The following is a 14,203-nucleotide window of genomic DNA, read 5'->3' on the forward strand; positions in this document are numbered from 1 at the left end:
AATGCATTCTTTGGGGACCTGGTCCATGACTTTTCCAGCTACTGACTAATCTGTAGTTCCCTCCTTTTTCCCTTTCTTAAATATGGACACTATATTTGCTAGCTTCCAATTGCCCAGGACCTCTCCTGATCACCATGAGTTTTCAAAAATGACCAGTGGCTCTGCAATCACATTGGCCAACTCCCTTAGCAGCCTTGGGTGCATCCCATGCAGCCTCATGGATTTGCATACATCCAGATTTTCTAAATAGTCCCCAACCTGTTCTTTTGCCACTGTTGGCTGTTCATCTCCTCTTCTAATCCCATCATGGCCAGTGACTAGTTTTTTTCAGTACTGAAAGTTGAAAATGCTGGAAAACATTATGTGAATATTTTTTCTCTTCCATTTCTACTTGCCCCTGCACTTTCTCTGTGTATTTCAATGTTTTCAGTGTTGGGTGGCAAAAAACAAGACTAGGTGACTCATTCATCTCTTTCTGTGTTGCATTTCTTGCCTGGGCTTTTCTGGTGGAATTTCTGCTTTGCATGAAATCAGGAATGAATGGAAAAGTTGGGAAAGAGCCTCTTCTAGCAAGATTTCCTAATTAAGCAGGCACAGCTGAGCGTCCAAAAACACTGCCTCTCAAAAGTAAGAACAGAACAGAATATCTTATATTTCTAGGGACATTTCAACCCAACACAGATGATAATTTGCCATCTCAGTGAACACACATGCACAAAGGAGGATATCCCATTCTCTACTATGTTTAAGAGGATTCACGATCTATGTGGGCTGCTAGAAAGACCTTACTGGACTTGGACTGGGTAGACTTGGCCAAGCCTCTACCCTTCCTGCCCTGCCTGCATAAGTCCCTGTGTTTCACTTAAGAAATGCCTAGACTAGAGAAACAACCCAGAGAAATGACAAAAACGGGCCTTTGTTCCACAAAATGATCAAGAAGTCTTCTACCAATCGGGGTATCACCAGCCCTGGTGAGACAATGGTTACTGTTCCCATGCTCAAATTGTGCATTATTTCTTCAGGTACAAAATCCAAGGATTGTCAGCCCATATGGATAAGCATTTCAGTCCCTAGAGGTCTCTGAAAGGATGAAACACATTTCAAGGAGGCCTTTCTTAACAGACCAGCTGATGGCAACACCCTAAGGGACAGCCAGCCCAGATTTGTTGCAGGTAGGTCATGCTTGACCAATCTCATTTCCTTTTATGACCATGTGACCTATCACCTGGACAAGGGAGAAGAGATTGATGTCATATATCTTAACTTTAAAAAAGCCTTCGATCCGGTATCCCATGATCACCTTTTGGCAAAACTGGCTAACTGCGGCCTTCAGTCCACCATGATCTTCTGGCTGGGGAATTGGCTCCGTGGTCGGACCCAGAGGGTGGTAGTTGACGGAAGTCACTCATCATGGTGTCCTGTGACCAGTGAGGCCCCCCCAAGGCTCTGTCCTTAGACTTATTTTGTTCAACCTCTTCATTAATGATGTGGACATTGGATTCAGAAGCAGCCTGGCTAAGGTTGCCGATGACACCAAACTTTGGGGCAAAGCATCCACACCAGAAGACAGGCGGGTGATCCAGGCTGACCTGGACAGGCTCAGCAAATCGGCAGATGAGAACCTGATGGTGTTTAACACCGAAAAATGCAAGGTTCTCCACCTTGGGAAGAAAAACCTACAGCATGCCTATAGGCTTGGCAGTGCTACGCTGACTAGCACTACAGACAAGAGGGACTTGGGGGTCATCATTGACCACAAGATGAACAAGAGCCTGCAATGCAATGCTGCGGCTAGTAATGTGAGCAAAACACTGGCTTGCATCCATAGATGCTTCTCAAGCAAATACCAAGACATCATTTTCCTGTTGTACTCGCCTTGGTGAGGCCACAGCTGGAGTACTGCATCTAGTTTTTGGCTCCACAATTCAAAAAGGATGTGGAGAAGCATGATAGAGTCCAGAGAAGAGCCACACGCATGATCAGAGGTCAGGAAAACAGATCTTATGATGAGAGGCTGAGAGCTATGGACTTTTCAGCCTGGAAAAGCGCAGGCTCAGGGGTAATCTGCTGGCCACCTATAAGTTTATAAGGGGTGGTCTCCAGGACCTGGGGGAACATTTGTTCACCAGAGCACCCCAAGGGTTTACAAGGTTGAATGGTTATAAACTCCTGCAAGACCATTTCAGGCTGGACATAAGGAAGAACTTCTTTACTGTCCAAGCCCCCAAGGTCTGGAATGGCCTGCCGCTGGAGGTGGTTCAAGCACCTACTTTGAACACCTTCAAGAGAAACCTGAATGTTTTTCTTGCTGAGATCCCATGACCCCAGCTGACTTCCTGCCCCTGGGCCAGGGGGCTGGACTCAATGATCTTCCAAGGTCCCTTCCAGCCCTCATATCTAGGAAATCTATGAAATCAAACACGCAAACCAGGAGCATACAAAAGCACACAGGTAGATCATGTTTGTCTTAAACATAAGTAAGAGCTCCTGGAGTTACTGCTCAACAACCTGCCCTCATTTGTTTCCTGAACAAGGACAGGCACTCTCTACATCACATAGCGGTCAGAGATGATTTCATGAAGGCTGTTTCACTTGTTACCATCTCTTCCCTTATCCCAGTCATACCCTGGGGCAAGATGCAACACCACAGGGAATTTCTCATAAAAATACCTATCTAGTTTGTTCCCCATCTGGATAACCTGCATTTCCCATTGGCCCTGAAAGACATTAGACTGGGTTATTTTTCTTGAAGAGCCTGGCCATTCATTACATGTATAAAATGATTTGAACGTGAACTGCAGTGCAAGCTACTGTGAAGGCTTTCAAGCCATGTCACTATTCTCCAGTAAATGCTCATTCTCAAACCAAGGTACTTTTGGCTCACTGCTCCCAAGCATCGCCAGCACAGACAGAATGTAATTACAATAAATGTTCGCCATGCAGATCCTTTTAAAATGAACACAGCCAGCACTAGACGAATGATCTTGGCTTTGGCTGGGGAAGGCTTTAAAAAAGCCACCCAGATACTGCAGCATTCCTGCTGCTAGAAAGGGCAGACTTTGAAACTATCCTCCGCTTCCTCCAGCGGAAAGGCTAAGTGCTGGGAAGGGTTGTGTGGTTTGTCCTGAAGTGGCTGTATCCACAGGAAGAATGAAAGACCCAGCAGTTTTAGCTCAAGTGATTTAAAGCTAAAGGGCTAGACTTAGTGCCCTAAGGCAGTGGTTTTCAACCTGTGGTCCACAGACCCCTGGAGGTCCACAAAAGATAACTATGATCAATCAAAACTCTGTGAACACCCACACTTACAATTCAAAGGGGTCTGCACCTTCAATCAAAATTTCTTAGCAGTCTGCAAATGAAAAAAAAGGTTGAAAACTACTGCCCTAAGGGACGTGTATGGGTTATATAGCAGGTAGGTCTGCAGAACTAACATTTGTTTCACAGGGGGGTAAGTCCAATAGGGTATGTGGAAGCTCACAGAACTTAAAACTGTGGCTATGTCAAGAATGCAAGAATCATTGCTATCCCACTCGTAATCTACTGAGACATCTAGTCCTTCCTGCATACACTACTGCTCTACCCAGAACACTCTGTACCCATGCACATGCTCACGCACAAAAGGCAAACACAGACAGGCATACAAGAGCTTGTAAAATCTATTTCCCATCCAAGCAGAACATCAGGTTGCACTGATCAACAACCAGGAAGATGAGAAAGACTATTTAGACCCATCAAATTTTCTACTAAAAATCCCCTGTAACTTGCTCCTATACCAGAAAATGAAAATGGCTCATTTCTAGCCATTTATTCATAGATTATGACTCACATGGAGCAGTCCTTGAGTTATTAAAACATTTGCATGGCCAATACAGCAAGTTGAAAGACAATTAACAAGAAATGAAAGATAATCTATAGGATGCCATCACAGCAAGACCTGTGGAAATGAGGATAAGCTGGTCAAGTCACAAAGAAATTGCTCAGATTCGCTTGGCCATGCTGACAGCTTTTGCAAGTCTTGCCATATATTCGATGTTCCTCTTAAAGCTCTTACTCCTGGAGTTATTCGATTACATGAGACTCTCACCTTTCTTTTAAAAAAGCAAAGTATTTTTCTGGCCCTGTTGCTTGTGGAGAAAAGTATGAGTCAGGAAAAAAATAGAGGCAGAGACTGAAGATGTGCAGCCACATCTTCCCATTCTGTCTCCTGGCATTAAGCTTATACCACTATTTATACCCACTCTCAGTTTGACCCATGGTTTGCAGCTTGTTGCCAAGCTAGGTCAAAATGCAGCTTTTCTATAGCAATGATGGGTCCCAAAAACTGAACTAGCTGTCAACCCTCAATGAAAAGTCACCACGGACATGAAGCTGTTCTGTGGCTCAGGGTACAGAAAATACTATACTGGTCAGACACCTCATAACTCTAATTAAATGATGCGCTGAGATTTGGTATACATTACTGCCAAGCACAGTCCACTCAAATCAGCACACTAACTCGAGGACTTCCAAATGGGCTTCCTTCCTAAACTATTTATTCCCTTTCTACAAACACAATTGATTTTTCATGGTTGATGCCATTCTGGAGCTGTTGGAGTATGAGGCCAAAGGCAATGACTGCCTACTAATGTCTTTTGTGAGTCTCATTCATTTCAGAACTGCCCACATTTTTAAATTATATCTTAAGGAAGTTGGACATGCACACAAAATTCCTTGTTTGCTTAGTCTGATCTGCCCATGTATGCATGCATGGACACCCACACACACATACACACTCTGCGTTTAGTGCTGCTAAAGAATTCTGGCTTGGATTTTCTGGAGACTGAAGGAAAATGGACAAAGCCAAAGTCTGTTTGTGGATGCCTTAGCTTTACATGCTTAACCTGCCATCTCCACGTGTCTCAAGTTGGGCGCCCAAAATCAGTGACCATGTGCAAAAGAAATGGTTGTTGTTAGACCCCAACTCCATGTGGCGCCCAACAACTAGGAAGACGATGGTCCAATTGCTCATGGATCCTGGTCCTTATTAGCCAGAGCAAGCAGGGAGCAAACACCAGCACACATTGCTTGCAACAGCTTTATTCAGAATGGAGACAGCTTCGGGTGAGCTCCCTCACAGACACCCAGTCCATGAACATGGGGAGCAGCCCTGAACAACAGTTTTTTCTAACATTTATACACCTTGGTTCATACATATCAACATTTGTTCTGCCCTCATTCTACCTTCGGTTCCACCCATTTCTCTTCCTATCTCAAGCTCTACCTCTGTTTACTGTTTGCTTCCTTAGCATGGTCTTGCCTATGCATTTCATTCATTTGCATGCCTCTCCGCTAAGCGTGCAGGCGTAAGACTTTGACCCCTCTCTTTTCTCAATCACCAGCGGTTTCTCGTTGGTTCTTCCTAGTTTTCTTGCTGACTTCCCCATCTCCAAGGCTGTATTTCTGCTTTTGTCTCCTGATGTTACTTGGTGCACTATTCTATTTTTAACACATCATGCACTTTGCACCCTACCCTTTTGTTAAGAATCCACTTACTTAAGCATTAGCTAAGTTAGTTGCTTTTAATATCTCAGCTAGCCATGTGACCAGCAGCTTTTTGCTGAGACACAGGCAAAAACCTTCATTCAGCTGCACACTCAGCACCCCCAGATTCCATATTGTTACCCCAACATCCAAAATCCATATTGTTCCCCTAACAGTTGTCACAAGCCAGACAAAGTAGCTGGAAGCAGTGCAAGATTCCTACTCCTCCATCACTTGTGTATCACCCCAACCTTTCTGGAGATAGGAGAGATCACCTGGGGAAGGAGGCCAAGTGTGAGCCAACAGCAATAGCACTTTCTGTGGCAGAGACTCTCTAGGAATGTGCATGAGACTCTTAGCTCACTGTGTGCAAGGCCAATGAGTCCTTGCCATTGCCCTTGATGTTTTAACCATGTGCATGTTTGTCTTATGGGGATAACGTATTGTTTCACATTTGCTGTTATCCCAAGAGAACGTGACAGATATGAAGACGGCCTAATGAATGGGCAGCATAAGTGAATGACACATGGCCAGCATCATTATCACACTGGGCTCTTGCACAACTGCTGCAGTGATTCTGTTCCCACTCCCATGACCAGCCTCATAGATCTCCTGCTGCTTTTATTACAACATAGGCAGCACATTGGTTGCCAGCTCCTTTATAATTGTGTGCCCAGGCAGATAATTTTCCTCACTGATGAAGTCGTCGTGCCAGCTTTCCAAAGTGACGATGATTGTATGTGGGAAGGGAAGGGGAGGTACCCATCTTTGCATCTATCTCTGTTTTCTTGAGTAACATTTCTACATGGGAGAAAAAAAGGGGCTGAGGAGGGCTCCCCCACCCACAGCTATTTTGATGAAAAAGGCAAATGAAGAAGATAAGACATGTTGTACTTTTACAGGTAGCACAATGAAGCAATAATAGGATGGGTGTTGGCCTGATTTAAACTGGTTTGGGACTGGATAAACAAGGATGAAGATCAAGTCCTGTTCTTCATTTTAGCTGGGCAACTGAGTTAACTCTTCAAGCAATTAGAAGGGACCAGATTTCTAGGCAGGTAAATGTTTAAGGAAATTGGTGCCTCTCCACCTGCAGCCTCCAGAGGCATAATGCTCAGACTCAGCACTTGGCCCACTTTGCTACACGTAACAAAAAGTGAATAAAGAGACAACTCTGCAAGCACATTTTAAATGACTGGAAAGCGAAGGGGATGGAGCAGCCACAGAGGAATGGAGGGAGGCAGTTGTCAGGCAGTGCCTCCCTGGGGCTCTCAGCAGAGCTACATTTTAGCAGCCAGCCAGAAGCTACATATTAAGCTAAGGAAAGAAGAAATGTTGTCCTTAAGTGAGAGCTCAGCTTGTGATTGAGTGGAAAGCCCTTCATTTTCCCAGGTTTCCCATTTTGGCAATTTGGTGAGAACAGGACACCAAACACACAGATGAACTCGTCACCACATGGGAGAGCGCAGTGGCCTTTCTTTTGCAACAACACCCCATGCAACATCTGGTCCTGTTAATAAATGTGCCAGACAACCTCAGGCTAAACCTGAGCTCTGAAGTGTTTGCATTTGAAATAAGACAACACCTGAAGCACAGAGGACAAGAGACTCATTTGATAATGATGTGCACTTTTATATTTATTTATTCCATATCTACCTCTGTATCTATATATTCACACACACACACACACACACACACACACACACACACACACACAGGTCTCCTTGATTTATTAATTTTTTTTTATGCCAGCACTGAATAGTCAAATAAAATAACATGTAATAGAACAAACTCCTTAAAACATAGCCCCTGCCTGCTGACAGTGTGCCCGACTTGAAAAAGGAACAATTGCCACAAGCCAGACAAAGAAGCTCTTACAACATTTCTGCCAGAAGATGTCTGGACTTGCTCTCTGCAGACAACAAGCTGGGGAATTCCAGGGCAGACAAGTGACTACCATGAATAACCTCCCATACACTCACAAAATGGACTTGACCTGCAGATAGTATTTGCAGCGGTTGCTCCCAACTGACCTTGGGGATTGACACACCCACACGCCCACCATCTTGTTCCAGTTACAAGTTTATTCATCTCTGTCTCCCCAAACCCAAGGTGACCCCCGTCCAATAATTAGATTCTATACATGGGAAATGATGGATTCGTTTTCATTTTCTATGTGTAGACTCTAATTATGGATCATCTTAAAGTCATGCACCCCATGGCCATGGTGGGGGAAGCGGTGGAATGGAGGCAAGTAATGGGGAAAGCAGTGGTGGGAGGAAGGATGGCTTAAGCCCTGATCCCAGTTGATCCCCCACCCTACCTGTCCCCCTGCCATTTGCCCACCTTGGCACCTGCCCCTCTGCTACCTGTCTTCCCTGCCACTTGCCATCCTCTGCTGCCTGTCTCCTGCCCAGTATCTGCCCCCTGCTGTCCCCCCCACCACTTGGCCCTTCCCTGCCTGCCCTTCTGCTGCCTGCCCCCCCATACCACTTGCCCCACCAGTGCCTGCCCCCACACCTCGCCATTTGCCCACCCTGCAGCATGTCTGGTTCTGGCTCTGGTTCTGGTCCAGTAACTGTGGCAGTGGTGGCAGCAGCAGTGGCAATGTTTGTGGCTCCAACTCCGGCCCCTGGCTGGGTTGGGGCTGAGGCTGGAGCTACAGCAGTTCCCCTGCCATTATGTGGTCACCTCCGTGCTCCCCTCCCTGCACAAGCCACCCCAACCCACTGTGTGGTTCCAGCAGCAGCTCTGGCCCCAGCTCTGGTACTTGAATCCAAGACGAAGTTTCCTCCACGTTAACTTCACCTGGGGAACAAAACCTCATCTTGGATCAGTGACCACTCATCCCCAGAATACAGGACATCTCCTGGGTGAGAGGCAGGGCCACCAGCCCCCTTGGCCAATCAGCAGTGAGAGGGCAGGGCTGCCAACTCCTCAGCCAGTCAGCAGCAAGGGGTGGGGCCACCAGGCCCCTTGGCCAATCAACAGCAAGGGGTGGGACAACCACAAAAAGGCCATCTCCCTACCGCCCTGGCTAACTCAGAGCCTTGTTCCTCCTGGCTGTGCACCGCCCTACCTCTAGGCACAGCCAATAGAACCACAAGAATAAATGATTGACATATATTTCCACCAATAAATGAACTGAAAAACAGGACATGTTGCAGTCCGTTCTTCATTTAGAAACCAACAGGGGACAAAGGGTTTGAAAAACAGGACGGTCCAGTACAAAACAAGACCAATGGCCACCCTTTCTTGGATTCAAGTGAATACAAGAAGTCAACCTCACAATTTCAGGTTCAATTTTAAAAAAAGCCGCGTTTGTTTCCCCTGTCAATAATTACAGTTAAAGCTGTTGCAGGGCTATTGCCCTAACAAACTTACACCACGCAAAGGACCCACGGGGTTTATGTACTAAAATATATTTTTTTAAAAGCATGATTTGTTATATTTACTACAATTACAAAAAGTCAAGGCTGTAGGGGGCTGCTTATTGGTCACCCACTGTATAAATCAAGTGCGAATTGTTTTTAATTCTTTTGGAGAAAAAGAAAGGTGGACATAATCAGAAAAATATAGGATGATATTAAATATTTGTGTGTGTAATTATATATATAATCAAAAGTGCTCAATCTCCAACCCAGGGCCAAATGTGGCTCGCCGAGCCATTGCATCTGGCCTGCAGGACTCCCCATGAGTCAGGAAATTTGACAGTTAGGGAATAGTGGCCATTAATACGACCATCCTCCTCCCTGCCAAATCCCCAAACCCCAAGCCCTGAGTGGCCAGTCAGGATTGGACAGGCCAGGCTGGGACAGCTTCCTCTGCGAGGCTGGGCTACTCCCTCCCCTCCCAGCTTCTGAATCAGGGCTGGGCCATGCCCCCTTCCCCCCATGGAGTCAGGTTGGGGTCTGGCCATGTCCCTTCCCTAGAGTGACCACCCATCCCTAATTGGGTAGGACAGTCCCAAAATCAAGTCCCAGTCCTGGGGCTAAATGACTCTGGGACAGCGTTTGCCATTCACCGTGGAAAAATGCAGGAAATGGCATGTTCCCCTTGCAGGTTAGCAGGGTTAGAGCCTGCAAGGGGCTGGGGGGAGCAGGACACATGGGATGCCATGTGCATGTGTGCATGCACATGCATGCACGTGGCCAGGAATACAGCCCCAGCTGCCTGCAGGTACATCTAGGGGGGTGGGGGGGAATTGAGGCCCCCATGGTAAGGGAGAGGCTAGGGGTACTGCCCAGCTGGGGCAGTGCATGGGTCCTGGGGCTGGGGTGAGGAGTGGAATGGAGCCATGGGAAGCTCATCCAGGGGGCAGCGGGGAGTAGGGGACAGTCCTCTGCCACTGTGAGCACTCCCAGGAAGAGAGCATGGGGGGGGGGACATGTGCCACCCATATTTGTGTGGGGGATGGGGGCAGATGCAGGCTTCCCATTGCAGCCTCATGGCTTCCCACCTTGCTGCCCTCCCCGCAAGAGCCCCACACCAGCTGCACCACCATGATGAGGTACTCCCTGCCCACCTGGCAGCAGCATGGGGCACAACTCCATGTTGCTGCTCCTGCTCCTGCTCCTGCTCCTGCTGGGTGGGCAGGAGGCACCTCACCATGGCAGAAGGGCAGGGAGCTCTGAGCCCACAGTGGGCAGCCCACATCCTCTCCTGCCTCCAACAGGCTTTGCTCAGCTCTGCTCTGGCCATGTCGTTGAGGGTGGGGGGCGGGCAGGGGGGAAGGAGGGCATGTGTCCTGCCTCTCCATTTTGAAAAGGTGGTCGCCCTCCCCCTCCCCCATGCCCCATAGGGCCAAGCTATGCCCCCTTCCTTCCCTGTGGGGCTGGGTTGGTGCCTGGCCATGTCCCCTTCCCTCCCACTGGGGTGGGGCCATGCCCCCTTCCTCCATGGGGTCAGGTTGGGGCCTGGCCTTGTCTCCAGGGGGCTGGGGCAAACTCCTTTCTTCTGAAGGGCTACAGTAGGGCTGGCCTGGCCCCCTGCCCCCTCCACGGAGCCAGATGGTGCCTGCTCTGCCCACCTGGGCACCAGATCAGGAGCACCAGCTGGATCCAGCCCATGGATGGACTGGGCACTGCCAATCCAGCCTGCCAGGCAAAGAAGTTGAGCACCACTGATATATATTATACATATGCATATGTGTATGTGGGTATGCATCCACGCGCCTCTAGGAAGGGAAAGCTAAAAGAAACTAAAAGAAATTATCATTCCCTTGTCATCAGTGCCTGAGCATGAGGGAAAATCACCTTGCTACTATCCTTCACCCATCCCAAGAAAGAGTATAATGCTCTGATCACATATCTCAGCTGTTAATTTTTTTTAGCTTGTTCAGGGAGGAAAAAATGATTGAGGAGGAAACAGTTAATTCAATTTGAATGTAATTAAGTCAGGATTAGTGATAAGACAAAATTGTGTCAATTTTCTCTCCATCCTCAGGAGAGTAAGCACAGAGATAATGGATGACTTCACAAAGTAGGAGCAAGACCTCACTGGAACCTGTGATTACAGGTCACATCCTTTCCTTTACTGCACCAGATTGCTAAGAGTCTTTACCCATGTGTATGCAGAGAGCATAGGAGAGTCAGATTTCTAGCTTGCATAAGGAAAAGACCCAAAATGAACCATCTTGGGTAGCTCTCAACACCTTGCAGCCCTATCAGCTACGAGATGTGGCTAACCTCTTCTTTGGCTAGCATGACAAAGTCTGGCAGTGTGTGCTGGCTGAGGAGACCAGACTGATCCAAATTTGCACAGTACCCCCGAATGGGCAACCAAATGGCTTCCACTTCAAGTACTGGGCTCTGAAAAAAAAGGAAAGTTAAACAGTGGCAGGGACTACTGGAGAGACCTGATTCTCAGAAATCAGTCACTTTGAATGGCATTTTACAGGAAAACTGATACTCGTTTCTTAGGACTTTGACTCAGGCTGGCAAGCCATGCCACTCCCAGAATCCAATGGTCCCACAGCAGAAAGTGAGTTCTGTCCACAAAGCGTCAACTGCAGCACAGCACAAAGCAGACCGGGTTGCAAAGACAGCTTTTTGCTTTGCTACTGTATGTGTGTGCCTTACTTGCACTCTTATCCCTCGAGACATAAAGGAGCCTTGTTGTCCATTGTGGCACATCCTGACCACATTCCTACAGAGACTGAACAGTGACAAGGGGTGCTGTTTACTAGGGCTGTGCGAAACAGCACCATTTCATTTCGACTTCCATTTTCCCGTTTTGCTGGGACAGTGTTTTGTTTCGAGTTTTGTTTTGTTTTGAAACCACTGTTCCATTTCAGCATCAAGGGGTGAGGAACAGGCTGGGGTAAGGGAGGGATGTAGTAGGGGAGGGAAGTAACAGCGCAGGTAGAAGTGCAGAGGTACCTGGGGAGTCAGACATCCAGCAGGTTGCAGTGTGTCAGAATTCCACTGTCTATATTGAGTCCAGGAGTTTCTGAGTGCCCTGATGGAAAATACGTGGAGATACCAAGCAACAACTGCGCACCAGAATGAGCGCACACCAAAACTATCAAAGACAACAACAGGACACCACCTGTCTCCAATCTCTCAGGCCTTATCCTCAAAGGGAACTTACAAACCACTTTTTACAGACTAGTCTATGAACTGCACTTCATCAACCTCCTAGGTACAGAAAATCATGGACACAATATAGACCGTGGAATTCTGACACACTGCGACCTGCCGGACATCTGACATCTGATACCTAATATGCCACAAGGTATAAATGTATAGAAATAAAATATAAATGTATCTGCCTTCCTATATAAATTCTATAGTATAATATGCTGCCAGATATACATGTGTAGAAATAAAGATACATGTATCTGCCTTCCTATAAAATTCTATAGTTTAATATCCAATATAATTATGAAATTGAAAAGAATAAATCAATGAATATAGTAATAAAATAAAAGGGTCTAAAAGAAAGCAAAAGATATTGTGGAATCCCACTTGCTAGGCTAGCAAGTAGGAAATCATTCAAATCAATGGTAGTAGCCACCTTTGTTGTCTAACACTCCTGAGCTGCTGGAAGCAGACCCCAAGGCAGAAAGCAGGGCAGTTCAAACAGTGCTGCCTTTTATATTGTTTTTCTATGTCTCCCCCAGAGCACTGGGCTTGGAAGGGACCTCAGGGAAGGATCAAACTCACTGGCCATGTACAAAATTAATATGAGAACAGTCCTTCCCCCTTCTTCCTCCTCCCTCTCCTTACTTTCTGTTTCCCTGCAGGCAAACCCAGCTTGAGCTTTGAAACTCAAAACATTTTGAAAGATTTGAAATGTTTTGACTGCCCTTGTTTCATTTCGAGGCTGTTTCAAAGCCCTTCATTTCATTTTGATTTTGCTGTTTCGAGCTCAAAATGAGTCAAAACAGCACCAAAACGAAACAACCAGCAAAATTTTGCACAGCCCTACTGTTTACACACACATGCGCACACACAAAGGACTACACAGATAGACCTTAGAGCAGCCATTGGAACAAATTACTTAAAGTCTGGTCCAAAGTCTTCTACCCAAGGATAACTCCTAGGTGCTGTTTTAGGGTACCTTTAATACTTCTTACCATCCTTGGGGATAATAATAAAGAACTAAGGATGAGGCCCCACATATTGTTATAATCCTTGAAATCCAGAGAAATTGGATTAGCTCTGTGTTGATCCATGTTTACACTATTTTAACTCTGTTAAAATCAAGTTGTTAAGACCATGGAGATCCCAGAGCTTTCCCTCCACAGTGCTGATAACACAGGTTGTCACTCCTAGTTTTTTAAATCTCCTCGCTGGTTCCATGTGAAATTCCATGTGTTCTCTAAAACATCTTTGCTTATTATTAAAACTACCGCACTTTGTGACTTCAAGCTAGTTTGTGCATCTCATCTTTTATTATCTGGAGTTCCCCTGTGGGTCTGAATTAGTTGACTGCCCATGGCCCTAATTAACATCCTGGATCTCTGGGAACCAGCCAGGGCCTTTTGTACTGTTGCTCCTCACCTACAGCAGCAGCTCCCTTCTGAGGTTCATAGCTTGCAATCTACGATGGGTTTAAAACTAACTCAGAAAGGCAGTTATCCCCCACAACTGCTTTCAACTGTTTTTAATTATTATTTATTGTAATGTCTAAACAAACCAAGGCTTGTGGGGAAGACACTACAAAGAGACACTGTTGTTGGTTTCAAAAGCTGTTCTCATCCTAAACAATAAAAGAATATGGACGAACACCTTCGACCTATGGTCTAATCATCATGGTACAAAATAAGGACATTTGTAACAGATAAAATGAAGGAAGCAGCCATGCTGCATGACCTACCAAGGAAGTAATGCTTTTTTTGACTCACCTCTTGTCATCAGGGCAGAACTAGTGAAGGCTACTAGTGTAAACTGAAGTAGCTCCTTCCACATCAAGTGAATTAAGAGGATTCACGCTAGCTAAGGCTCTAGTCCAAAGTGTTTATGAGGCATGAGGTCATTTTAATCAGAGTTGGAAGAAAACACTGTCTTTCCACGTAAAAAAAAAAGGTCAACGAAATTGGAAAAAACCTCATTTGCATAGACATTTTTCACAGGAACTTTTGACTTTCATTAAAAACCAAATGTCAGAAAAAATTTTAGTCTTCAAACAAAAATGTTTCAGTTTGGTAGGTTTTGGTTTTTCTGATGAAAATGTTTTC

This window comes from Crocodylus porosus, unplaced genomic scaffold (assembly GCF_001723895.1).
Source record: "Crocodylus porosus isolate Cpor-Errol unplaced genomic scaffold, CroPor_comp1, whole genome shotgun sequence".
Lineage (NCBI taxonomy): Eukaryota > Metazoa > Chordata > Crocodylia > Crocodylidae > Crocodylus > Crocodylus porosus.